General features: G+C 39.0%; 1 pseudogene; it reads right to left on the bottom strand.

The window, feature by feature from the left end:
- Window positions 1–371: 371 nt before the first annotated feature.
- Window positions 372–472, bottom strand: LOC143556519 (small nucleolar RNA R71; annotated as a pseudogene).
- Window positions 473–13440: the final 12968 nt, after the last annotated feature.

Here is a 13440-nt window from a genome sequence, read left to right as displayed (position 1 = left end):
ATGGTTAGAGGAATTGAAGCTCACTTTCGACCGGTCATCACTAATAACCCATCTCCAGTGGTTATTCCTCAAAATCAAAATGGAAGAACGTTTGAGGTTAGAACCAATGCACTCCAAAATTTACCAAAGTATAAGGGTCTAGCAACGGAAGAACCTTATTTTCATTTGGAGGCATATGATTCTATTTGTAACACGATCGGGGGTCAAGATTTTACACCGAATGAAGTTAAATTGGTTTTATTCCAATTTTCGTTAGAATATAAGGCAAAGAGATGGTTTTACACATTGCTTTCTGCATCAATTTATACTTGGCCGAGATGCAACAAAGATTTTTGGAAGAGTTTTACACGGCCCAAAAGACTAATGATGGAAGACGAAGTTTGAGAAGTTTCTAACAACAATCGGGTGAGATGTTTTATGAAGCATTTGAGAGGTTTAATATGTTGATCAAGAATTGTCCTCACCATGGTATAGCTCTTTGGGAGTTGTTAAATGCGTTTCATGAAGGGCTGAATGCGGAAGATGGAGGGATTTAATGTCAATCAAAAATGGTACATTCGGTACCAATTATGAACAAGATGATTGGGCATTCTTGGAGCAAATGTCGGTCACATCAAAGAGAATGGCTCAAACCACAAGAAGAGCAAGACCGGCAATTGGAAGACCGCAAGTCCATGCCGTAGAAGATGCAGGGGTACAAACCACTAATCGAAGAATTGATGTTTGTACAAATTGCAACGAGTTGGGTCATGTGGCGTGTGTGTACGGTGGGACAAGCACAAGTGGAGGAGGTGAATGCACTTCAAGGTCAAGGGGGAGGTGGTCAAAATTATAATATGAATTCAAACACTTACCACCTCGGGCTGAGGAATCATCCAAATTTCCGTTATGGAAATTAATCAACTTAACTCAATCCTAATTTCCAAGGGACTTCTCAAACCCACTTTCTTCCTCGTCAACAATACTTTAATCAAGGAAATGCTCAAAGTGGGAATAATCAAGGGAATAACCAAGGAAATCAAGGTCAATTTCAGCAATCGAGTGGTAATCAAAATGGTCTTCGGGTCAAAGTTATTCAAGTGGGATTGAAGTCATGGATATGCTTAGGATGATGCAATAAGACATGCAAAGGAGAAATCAACTTGATGAAGTACGCATTCAAAAGGATGAAGTCCGTGACAAAGCCATTCAATAGTTGACCACTCAAATCGGTCAACTTGCAACCGATGTTGAGAATTTGAAGAAAAACAGTTCGAGCTTAAATAAGGGGAACAACGTGCATATCAATGCGGTAAGTATTTTACCTAATTTTGGAATTTCTAGTGTTCAAGTTGATCCAACACCACAATGTGTTGAGGGTGTGGTGAATGATAAAACTGAGTCTCAGTGAGAGGGTGAACATGATCAGGAAATGAAAAGCTTTACAAAATCTAAAAACAATTTAAATAACAATTTTGCTGAAAGTAGTAATTTGAATGTGAAATTTCATTTCCATTAGCTTTACTTGCACCGAAAAATTTAAGTAAACGGGAACCGCCTAAGGGTGAAAGGTAGGAGAGTTTTGAAAAAGTAAAAATAAATAAACCGTTGCTTGAACAAATTAAAGAGAGTCCTGATCATGTTGAGTGTTTAGAAGAGTTAAGTACCCACAAACGACGTCACAAGTTTCCTAAACAACTTGATTTAACTGCTAGTGTGAACGTCGTTTTGATGGGTACCCTTCCCCCAAAACTTCAAGATCCAGGAACACCTATTATTCAATACAAATAGGTGATATTAAATTAGATGGTGCTTTGTTGGATCTTGGAGCTTGTGTGAGTATTTTACTGTGGAGTTTGTATGATCAGTATGAGTTTGGGCCACTACAAAAAGTTAAAACCACAGTGGTGTTGGTTGATTAAACTCCTACGTGTCCTAGGGGGAATGTAAAGGATGTGATTGTAAAAGTTGACGAATTCTATTATCCCGTGGATTTCCTTGTGCTTGATTGCGTAAAACATACACAACCGACTGTTATTCTAGGTAGACCGTTCTTAGCTACAACAAAGGCTATTATTAATTGTGCTGAGGGAACGGTCAGAATGAGGTTTGGGGAAAGGAAAATGAGTTTAAAGGTGTTTTCTAATTTATCTAATCATAAAACTGACAATTGTGGATCTCTTGAGAAGGAGAATCAAACAGACAAGAAAGAATGTTTTATGATTGGCAGGTTAAAGGAAGAGAAAGTAAAGAAGAAGTCAAGAAGGAGAAGAAGAAAAAAGGCCAAGAAATTGTTGGAGTATGATTATTGCAGAGAAACTTGTAAATTTTATGATCTGGTCTGGGAAAAAACTAATAATGAGAAAGGAACAATTTTAGGAGCGGAAGGAGGCAAGCACCCCACGAGACAACCATGAACGGCACATCAGGTATGGTCTGGCTGAAGACCTTAACAAAAATTTAGCGCTAACCGGGAGGCAACCCGACCTTGTATTTAGGTACGTGTATATTATGTTGTATTTAAAACTTTGTGGGTGTAGTTTACTATAAACCTTCACGAGACCATACTCGTCCACCCGGGCTACTGGGGGGTTTAAAGGGCTTGTTGCATATGCTAAATGCAATCGTGATTCCTACGAAAGTGAGTTAGGTATTTTAATATGTGTACTTGTTTAACAAAACTCAATATGAAACTAAATATTTGGCTTGGTAATTTATTTTTATTATTATTATTTTAATTGAACAAAAGAAATTTGCAAAATTCTTAAAGGAGCTAAGGTATAATATTTGTGAGAAGCTTGCTTCTACACATTTTTAAGATTTGTAGTTTAATTCAAGTCTTTGAGAAGACGGATCATCCCAAGCCAGCAATGGAACTGCACTTCTAAATATCAGGTGATATTGTTTCATGCTTTGTTTTGTCATTCTAGTTTATGTGTTAAAAGTGTAACTGTATTATTGTATAGTTTGTTAGACCATCACATAAGACCCGATTTTAAAATTAATAATCAGTAAATTTTAACCCCGTCCTCGCTAATGTCCTTTTAAAAAGCTAAATTTTTAACATTGAGGACAATGTTTAACCTCAAGTGTGGGGATTGGGGGAAAATTGAAAATTTTTATTGCCTTATAGTAGCTTGAATGTGCGCAAAAGCCGGAATTGAAAATTGCCAATTACTGTTATTAATGCCAAGTAAAAGATCTTTGGTCATGGTCAGTTTTTAAGCTTCTCGAAAGTATTCTCATCAAATATTTTTCAAACGGGAAAATAAAAATGGACCGTTTAGATGGGGATAACGAGTCATGGGGACGGGTACACATGTTTCATATCGGCAGCCTATTTCCTTCCGTGCATGTGTGAAATTTGCCTTATATATAATACACATATAATATATATATATACACACACACACGCATGTCATATGAGTGCAATAAAGAGTGTAACTAGTATGTTCATGATATCTAGAGCTTGTTTGTCATATGCATGTCAAGATCTTAATAGTATTCTCAAATCAGGTAAGATGCCAGACCAGTGGAGGAGCAGCGTTGTAGTTCCTATCTATAAGAACAAAGGAGACGCCCAATGTTGTGGTAACTACCGAGGAATCAAACTACTAAGTCATACTATGAAGCTATGGGAAAGAGTGATTGAGGGTAGACTTAGACGAGAAACTCAGGTTACGGTCAACCAATTTGGCTTCATGCCGGGGCGTTCCACCACAGAGGCAATACACCTTCTAAGAAGATTAATGGAAAAGTATAGGGAGAAGAAGCGTGATCTACATATAGTGTTTATTGACCTAGAAAAGGCCTACGACAGTGTGCCACGACAGGTGCTCTGGGAGTGCTTGGAGGGTAGAAGAGTGCCCAGGAAATACATAGAGATAATTATGGATATGTATACCAGGAGTGAAACAAGTGTCCGTGCGCCAGTGGGGAATACTGATTTCTTTTCTGTAGAGGTAGGTCTTCACCAGGGGTCAGCGTTGAGCCCGTTTCTTTTTGCAGTAGTCTTGGATGAGTTGTCAAAGTCGATTCAGGGGACTCTCCCATGGTGCATGATGTTCGCAGACGATATTGTGTTACTTGCTGAGAAAAAACAAGATCTAAACATGAGGCTTGAGGAGTGGCGAACAACCTTAGAGACAAAAGGTTTAAAGATTAGCCGATCTAAGACGGAGTACCTCCACTGTGATTTTGGTGGGATAAACGACAATGAAGACGCACAGATCACAATTGAAGGGCAGGTGGTCCCGCAGGTAACGAAGTTCAAGTATTTAGGATCATTTGTACAGAGCGATGGGGAATTAGACAGTGATGTGACCCACCGAGTTCAGGTAGGATGGTGTAGATGGAAAGCAGCCACAGGTATATTGTGCGACAAGAGTTTCCCGACTAAACTAAAGGGAAAATTTTATAGGGTGGCAGTTAGACCTGCAATGCTATATGGAACAGAGTGTTGGGCCATCAAGAAGGCACAAGTGCGGAAGATGGAGGTAGCAGAAATGAGAATGCTACGTTGGATGTGTGGGCACACAAGGCTAGACCGAATAAGAAACGTTGTGTTTCGCGAGAGATTAGGGGTGGCGAACATAGCAGACAAGATAAGAGAGTGGAGATTGAGATGGTTTGGACATGTAAAGAGAAGACAGACGACGAATCCTGTTAGATCCGTAGAAAACATTACTATAGAGGGGAGGAGGGGTAGAGGACGACCGAAATTGACTTGGGATGAGAGGATTAGGCATGATTTGATAGACCTAAACCTCTCCGAGGACATGGTTGAGGATAGGAATTCGTGGAGAAGTAGAATTAAAGTTAAGGATTTTTAGAGAGAATTGAATACCTTAGGGCTTAGACTTAACTTATTTAGGTCGCATACCATAATGGTATTTCCCTTACATATATTATTATTATTATTATTAGCTTTTATATAGCTGTTAAACTGTGATCTTATTATTAATATTATTATAATTAGTAGTAGTTTGTATATAACTGTTAAACTTTGATTTCCTTTATTTTGCTTCATACACATGTACTTAGAGCCGAGGGTCTCTCTGGAAGCCACCTCTTCATTCCTTTGGATGGAGGTACGGTGTGCCTACATCCCACCCTCCCCAGACCCTACTTATAGCTTTGCTGTCGGTGGGATTTTACTGGGCATGATTGATTGATTGAAAAAATGTCAAGATCTTAATACCACCACCTGTATGAAGAAATAGGACTCTAGAAACCAACATATAATAATAGCCTTTACATTAAAAAAAAAGGACTCCCTACCCTACATTATCCCTTAGGAACCAAATTTGTGTCTTTTCCTTTTCATTTTTAAACTCACATTACAAGCCGTGTTAGCTTTGGCCTTTTGTTTTAAACCCTATGGATGAAATTCGATATATTAGAATTGTATATTGTCAGTTCTTGAGCATAGTACATAATGTACATATGCATCAGGTCAGTTGTTTCTATATATTGATGTCAGTAATCTTAAGAAAAAAAAAGAGAGAAAAAAAAAGTTGAAAAATCAAAAAAATTCAAAAAGAGTTAATGCTTGAAGTCAGTATTGGTTGTAAATAACAGTATTGGTTGTAAATAACAGTTAGTCAGTAGTTTGGGATTGTTTGAATAAATTGGGTTTCATCCACCATAAGTCACTAAATAAATCATATTCCTTACCTGAACCTAAGCCACAGCAAAACCCTTAGTCCTATTTTTTTTGTAACCGGTGGTTAATGGGTGGAGATATGACTAGCTCACAAGCTTATTACATTGTGTTCATACTCGGTATAGAGGGTAGAGAGATACCAGCACACTTTTTGTTGGTCCATATATTAAACCGAGGGGATATATATATATATATATATATATATACACAAGGGGTGTGATCATGTGTGCCTTAACCAGAAACAAAGTACACTTGTTTGGGCGGTTTCGTTGTTTTTAAATGTGTCATTAAATTGTTTGGCGGGTTGTCAATCTTGAAAGTGTCAGCCTTGAGAATTGGGTATGACCCTAGACCTTACTAGCATTAATGATGATAATTGGTGAACCATCGATCGAGGTGTATGTGTTGCATGATAGTTTGCTTGAGGGCAAGCAAATGATAAGTGTGGGGATGTGACGGGTGGATTGTAGAGCCACCCTTAAGTGTCGTAATTCGAGTTAAAACGTGTGCGTTTATGTATAAATTCAAGGATTTGGATTACTACACTATGTTGTGTTAACGCAGATACAAATGAGGAGAAAAGGTTGCTTGAGTGTGTTCAGATGAAAAGGAACAAGAGAGTCAATGCGGGAAGTCAACAACCAAGAATTGATAAAGAAAAATGGAATTTTTAACTGGGTCTACCGTAGCTTACGGTAGCCACCGTAAGCTACGCTAGGGGTCTGCCGTAAAAAGCCACCGTAAACAGACACTTTCCACCATAAGAACTTCAGGGCTATTGTAGCTTATGGTAGCCATCGTAGCTTACTTTAGCCTCAGCATTTTAATGTCGGTTACAACTCGAAAAATGGGTTTTAAAGGACTTTTGGGTTCCATTCTTGGATGTTCCAAACTAGACAATTGGTGTGGGTGATTTTGATGCCTTGGAACAATATTTTGGGTGTTTCTAATTAAAGATTAACATCATAATCTTGGATTACTTCGGATTAAACTTGGTATGATGGTTTCAATTATGTATGGCTAAAACTTCTAGTATTTCTCTTGGTTGTGAGGTTATTGCAATACTCTTTTTGTTTATTGTTCTTGCACTTGGATTGATTATCGACTCGTTTAGATTAATATAATCACGTTGTTTGTTTGATTGTTTGTAATTTGTCATATCGTTTAACCTAGTTTTGTTCTATACGTTCTTGGTGTTGTTGACAATTGAGATTTAGTAAAAGAAATTAGTGTTAAGATTATATTGATTGATTACCAAGTAACGACCTCGCGTTCTAGGAATCCGAGTACTTAGTTCTTGATTAATCACAAACAATTACACTTACACGAAATCAAGATATTATGATTTATCTATTGAACTTAAACAAAAGAGTTGCGTAATAACCGAACTCCAAGAGGAATGCTCATTTAATCAATTGTTTACACCCTTCGTTTAGTTTATTTAGTTTATAAAATCAAATCAAAACCAACTTGAGAATTATTTTTCTCTCATTTACATTTATAATAGCTAATTGTTGAGCTACTCTATTAAAACATATTCCACAAACTCCTCGTGTTCGACATCCATTTGCTGCTATCTAGTTAATTGTAATTGTTTTATTTTTGTGCGAGTCTTCAACCTCGTATCAGTATCCTCGACCGCGGCCCCAAAAACCTCGATCTCGGGAACAGCGTATCTAATCGGTGCGCATGTGTTCTACTGAGAAGTATTGTCAAACATCTGTTGTTGTTTTGACCGTTTCCTCGATATCTGCAAATAAATATACCAAGTAAGTCCGGGCGACAACCGTATAGCATTTCGGTCGTGGTTGCCTCCAATAATCTAAATCATAATAACAATTATTTTTGAATTTTAAGATTTTTTTAATAAAATTTTTAAAAACTTAAAATGGACACACTCCTCAAACCACTTTCAAAGAAAAATCCAAATCAAACAAACCAACGAACACCTCCAATTCACTCGTTTTCACAAACCGACATAACTTATTAAGGTTTCAAAAGTTCTTACTAACCAAAGTGCTAGAAAAATTTTCCTTTTTCTAAGAACACATAACCTCACCGACAACTTATCACAATACAGACCCAAAATCACAAACTGTTAATAAACTTTTCCAAACTTTGACTCGAAAACTCGCCGGAAAATATTCCGGTGACCCATTTTTCAAAAACACATCCCTAAAAATCTCAAAACATGAATAAGCTTATAAAATTCCGGCCAAACTTCATTCAATCCGGTAAACCCACCTGGAAAAACGTCATCAACTACCCGTAAACTTCAACAAAACCCGCGAATCCCAACCAAACATCAACCCACTAATCATGCATTCCATACCCATAGACAATTTGAAGTGCCTAATTCAAGCCCGAAATAAACCAATTGCATACGAAATTAGACACATACCTTTCAATCGGGCTAAATGTATTCGATGAGAAAAGACAATGAAAGTGACGGTGGTGACGGCGGTGACAAGGGTGGTGGCGGCCGGAATTAAATGTGTGGATAGGGTTAAGATAAAAGATGAATGGTGAAAGTGATAGGGAAATCTGGTTTTTTATATTTTTTTCGTCAAATCCGTGCATCTTCGCGTATCGCCAAGATGCAAGTTTGACCATTGACTTTTTGACTTTTACTATGACTGGCAGTTTGACTTTTTAGCATCTTCGCGATACGCGAAGATGCAAGGCATAGCATTTTTGCGATACGCGAAGATGCATTTTTACAGAAACAATTTTTAGTTATTTTCAGCTTGAAAAATAAAAGTGCTATTTGAGCTGATTTCCTCCGCCACCCGCCTCGGTCGCTACATACCAATCACTTACGTACCTGGGGCTCCTTCTAGCGACGCATGTGCTTGCCAATTCCTTTCCAACGCTAATCATCGTGTTGTTTCCCCACACTCGATCCTTACTCTGCACTGCACGATTTGAGGAAAACTATTAGCTATCTAGACTCAATATACAAAAATAAAACTTACAAATGCCGGGTTGCCTCCCTGTTAGCGCTGAATTGAATGTCTACAGCTCGACATTCCTTGGTTCCTTAATCAATCGAGTACGTCGGTTCGTCCGCCAAAAAGCACACTTCCGACTCGTGTATCTCTTTGTTCAAATCCGCATCCTCCAAGTAAGGCTTCAACCGATGACCGTTCACCACTTGCCTCAGATGATCATCAAAATCTTCAATATCAACCTCTCCAAACTTTCTAACTCTCTTGACTTGATAAGGTCCCGTCCACTTGCTCTTCAATTTGCCCGGGAAAAGCTTCAATCTCAAGTTATACAACCACACTCGTTGCCCCTCCTCGAACGTCCTTCTTATTAGCTTAGCATCGTGAACTCTCTTCATCTTGTCTTTAATGCGGATGCACATTCATAAGCTTCATCTCTCAATTCTTCCAACTCGCATATGTTCAACTTCCTTTGTTTACCTGCACACTCATAGTCTAGATTAATATTCTTAACCGACCATAGCGCACGATGGGCTAGCTCGACAGGTAAATGACAACATTTTCCGTCAACCAACCGATAAGGGGTGGTTCCAATAGGCGTTTTATAAGTGGTCCGGTAAGCCCATAAGCGTCATTTAGTTTATTTGACCAATCCTTCCAATCAGGCCTTACCGTTTTTTGTAAAATCTCTTTGATTTGCCTGTTAGAAACCTCCACTTGCCCACTCGTTTGAGGGTGATATGGAGTGGCAATGCGGTGGTTTACGCCATACCGTTTAAGTAGTTTGCCGAAATTAAAGTTTTTGAAATGCGAACCCCCATCGCTAATGATAACGCGGGGGACACCAAAACGTGAAAAAATATTAAACTGGACAAACTTACAAACAACAGTATGGTCATTCGTCTTGGTGGCGATTGCTTCTACCCATTTAGACACATAATAGTCTGCCACTAAGATATAAAGATTACCAAAAGAATTAGGAAACGGGCCCTTGAAATCTATCCCCCAAACATCAAAGATGTCGACAACGAGGATTGGTTGAGTGGGCATCTCGTCCTTCTTTGAAATTACCCCCATCTGTTGACATCCAACACAATATTTGACAAACGTTGCGGAATCCTTGAATATGGTAGGCCAATAGAATCCGCATGCAAGCACTCGATGTCCTGTCTTCTGGCCACTGAAATGGTCTCCACAAGGTGAAGAGTGGGCATGATACAAAACACTCCGCATCTCCTCCTCTTGTATGCATCGCCTCATTACTTGATCCGCTCCAACTTTGAACAAATTTGGATCTTCCCATGCATAGTGCTTCACCTGCGAGAGGAAATGTTGCTTCTTCTTCTTTGGCCAAAACTCCGGAATTGTATCTGCAACAAGAAAATTAATAATGTCAGCATACCATGACAAAGTTGAAACAGAAATAATTGCTCATCCGGGAAAGACTCATTGATGGCCCTCTCGTCTTTCTCCTCTTCTTTTTGTCCCACAAGTCTCGATAAATGATCCGCCACCACGTTCGCTTCCTTCTTGTTGCGGATCTCCACATCAAACTCTTGGAGCAGTAAAATCCACCTGATCAAGCGTGGCTTCGCTTCCTTCTTCTCCATTAAATACTTGACTGCGCTATGATCTGAAAAAACAATAACCTTGCTCCCTCAAATATAAGATCGAAACTTATCAAGTGCATATACTACCACGAGCAACTCCTTTTCCGCAGTGGTGTAATTAATTTGAGCATCGGAAAGGGTTTTGCTTGCGTAGTATATGGCAACGGGCCTCTTATCCACCCATTAACCCAACACGGCCCCGACCGCGTAGTCACTTGCGTCACACATAATCTCAAATGGGAGTGACCAATCAGGTGACAACAATATCGGGGCTTCAACCAATTTGTTTTTTAGGCCATCAAATACATTAAGACACTCTTCGTTAAAAACAAATGGCACATCTTTTAATAACAGATTATACAACGGTTTAGATATGACACTAAAATTCTTAATGAACCGTCGGTAAAAACCGGCATGACCCAAAAATGCCCTTATCCCTTTTATATTATTAGGCGGTGGTAAATTAAATATGACTTGGATTTTCGCCCTGTCAACCTCAATCCCCTACTTGAGATGACATGTAACGCCCGTTAATTACGGTTTCAATAATTAAAGATTGTAGAGTATGTATAACTCCCGGGACTTAACCGACGTTTCTCGGGAGCCTTTACGTCATCCCCGCTACGTTAAAAACACTTAACCTTCCTTACAAGTCGCCAAATCTTGCAAATTTGAGGGACTTGGATGAAACATATTTGTAATATATCATAAACAAAAAAAAAGAAAAAAAAACCCTAGCTGCTGTTTGCGATCGGCCAGGTCTAGCCACCCCTTCCCTTCCTTGCTTCGACTTTTTGATCGATTCCAAGCTCCTAGAAGTAGTTCAAGGTATGTACTACAAACCCCAACACTCTTTTTGTTCACCCCTATTCTTTTTGATGCTCAATTTTGCTGAAACTTTTCGTTGGACAGATTTTCGGCCAAGGTGTAATTGACCCACTTCCCGTGGATAAAAATTAGAGTTTTTGGTGTAGAAAGATCCCCAAGTATGGCATTTACATCATATTAAAATTTCGTGGTCATTGGAGGTGTTTAGGTCAGTCAGTCGATTTTAGTTCGAAAACTAGGGTTTATCGGGTGTAGAATTGCAAATTGTTGAGTTTGATGCGTTAATTGATCGGGTGACTGACCAAATCAGTTTGTACAGCCCTAGGGGGGGTTTAAGGGCTGTGGAAAAATTATTATTTTGATGCTCAGGGCTGTTATGGTTAGTTCTTCGTCAATCGAGTCGGCGGTGCGCAAATTTTCGTTTAAACGTTAAAGTAAGAGTTGTTAAAAGGAACCGTCAACCCTATCAACTCGGGTGACATAATCTTGATGAATGAAAAGATTTAAAATGGAATTTGGTCTATTCGGGGCTGATTCGTTAATAAATGGTTTTAAGGTTTATTACACGTGCATTCGACCCGATTTGATTGTCCTTGGGCCTTGGGCCAAGTGGTTGGGCCTCGGGCCAAGTGTTGGGCCTTGGTCCAAGTTGTTGGGCCTTGGGCCAAGTGTTGGGCCTTAGGCTAAGGGTTGGGCCTTGGGCCAAGTGTTGGGCCTTGGGTCAAAGTGTTGGGCTTGAACGGCCCTTTAGGCAAGAGTGTTCTTACGGTCTAGTCTAGTAACGTGTTGTGTATAATTTTATAGGCCCTTGCCTGTGATCGTGCACTTAGGAATTTCCTAGCTCGTTGCAGGTGTTCGATTGATTTCGGGTGAGTTCATGATGCCCTTTTTACTCTTTTTACTTTTAGGCTAGCATGCACACCTAAGTGTATTCTTACATGATGAAATGTTTTAAACGAATTTATATAGGCTTGCTAGCATATGGTGGGCCTTGGGATGTTAAATATATATATATGTATATACATTATTGCCTGGCCTATATCTGGCGATGTTGTAGTCGTTTCGACTACTGATGTTGTGTATGCCTACTTTGTGTTTGCATGCAGTGATGTTACGTGTTTGGGTTGTACGTTTGCTCGACCCTGATGTTATACGTGGATGTTATATATATATACTGTGATATATATAGAGATGTATTTGAAAGGATGTTTACATATACATTTTGTATATGTATGTATGAGGATGTTTAGTTTTCGGTAATGATGATTTGATGGATGCACCCTTTTACGTTTTAAAACTTTTGGTATGACTATCATAACTATTATTTAATGATATTGTTTACTTAAAACTTGAACTCACTCAGCTCAAGCTGACTTTGTGTGCACGTTAGTGTGAGTTTCAGGTTAGGAAGAGGATGCCTTATCGCTTGGACGTGCACGAAGCTACTTGGACGGTGAAGGGCATACGGGAATTGAAGTTTTACTATTAAACATTTATTTTTAAAAGTTTTTATTTAAAGATAACTATGTTGATTTTGGGCAAAATTCCCGGGTTTTGGGAATTTATTTTATTATTTATGTTTTCCACTGAATTATACTCTGAATTGCTTATTTTAATGAAATGAATCATTTTTAAGTTTAAATATTTTTACAAGTGTTTTCTATGATTACCAACTGTGGGGTTCCCGGGGCTCGGGGCCTTACATGACATGTCCCAAAACCGTCCCTTCTTGAACCATAAAGTGGCTCTTTTCCCAACTTAAGACCAAATTCGTTTCCACACATCTTTTTAAAACTTTAGTTAATTCATTTAAGCATTTTTCAAAAGATGAACCGAAAATCGAGAAATCATCCATAAAAATTTCAAATGAATCCCCAATCATATCTGAAAAGATACTCATCATGCACCTTTGAAAGGTGGCCGGGGCATTACACAAACCAAAAGACATTCGCCTAAATGCGAAGGTGCCGTATAGACATGTGAAAGTGGTCTTATGTTGGTCATCGGGATGAATAGCAATCTGATTGTACCCCGAATAGCCATTTAGAAAACAATAAAATTTCTGACCTGCAAGTTTCTCGATGATTTGGTCAATGAACGGCAAGGGAAAATGGTCCTTAGATGTTGCCGCATTCAGCGTTTTGTAATCAACACAAATCCGCCACCCGGTTACCGGTCGAGTGGCGATCTCCTCACCTTTCACATTACGGGTTATCTGAATACCCGCCTTCTTTGGAACTGTTTGTGTTGAACTTACCCACGTGCTATCTGAGATCGGAAAAATGATACCCGCGTCCAACCACTTCAAGACCTCCTTCTTCACTACCTCCTGCATGTTTGAATTCAACCTTCTTTGTGCATCATGAGCGGGTTTTGCCTCGGGATCGGTGATGATTTTATGCATAACAAT

The sequence above is a fragment of the Bidens hawaiensis genome, unplaced genomic scaffold (assembly GCF_021521415.1).
Source record: "Bidens hawaiensis isolate Kalapana, Puna unplaced genomic scaffold, B.hawaiensis_p1.1 tig00000055_1, whole genome shotgun sequence".
Lineage (NCBI taxonomy): Eukaryota > Viridiplantae > Streptophyta > Magnoliopsida > Asterales > Asteraceae > Bidens > Bidens hawaiensis.
This window is presented reverse-complemented; position numbering and strand designations above follow the sequence as displayed.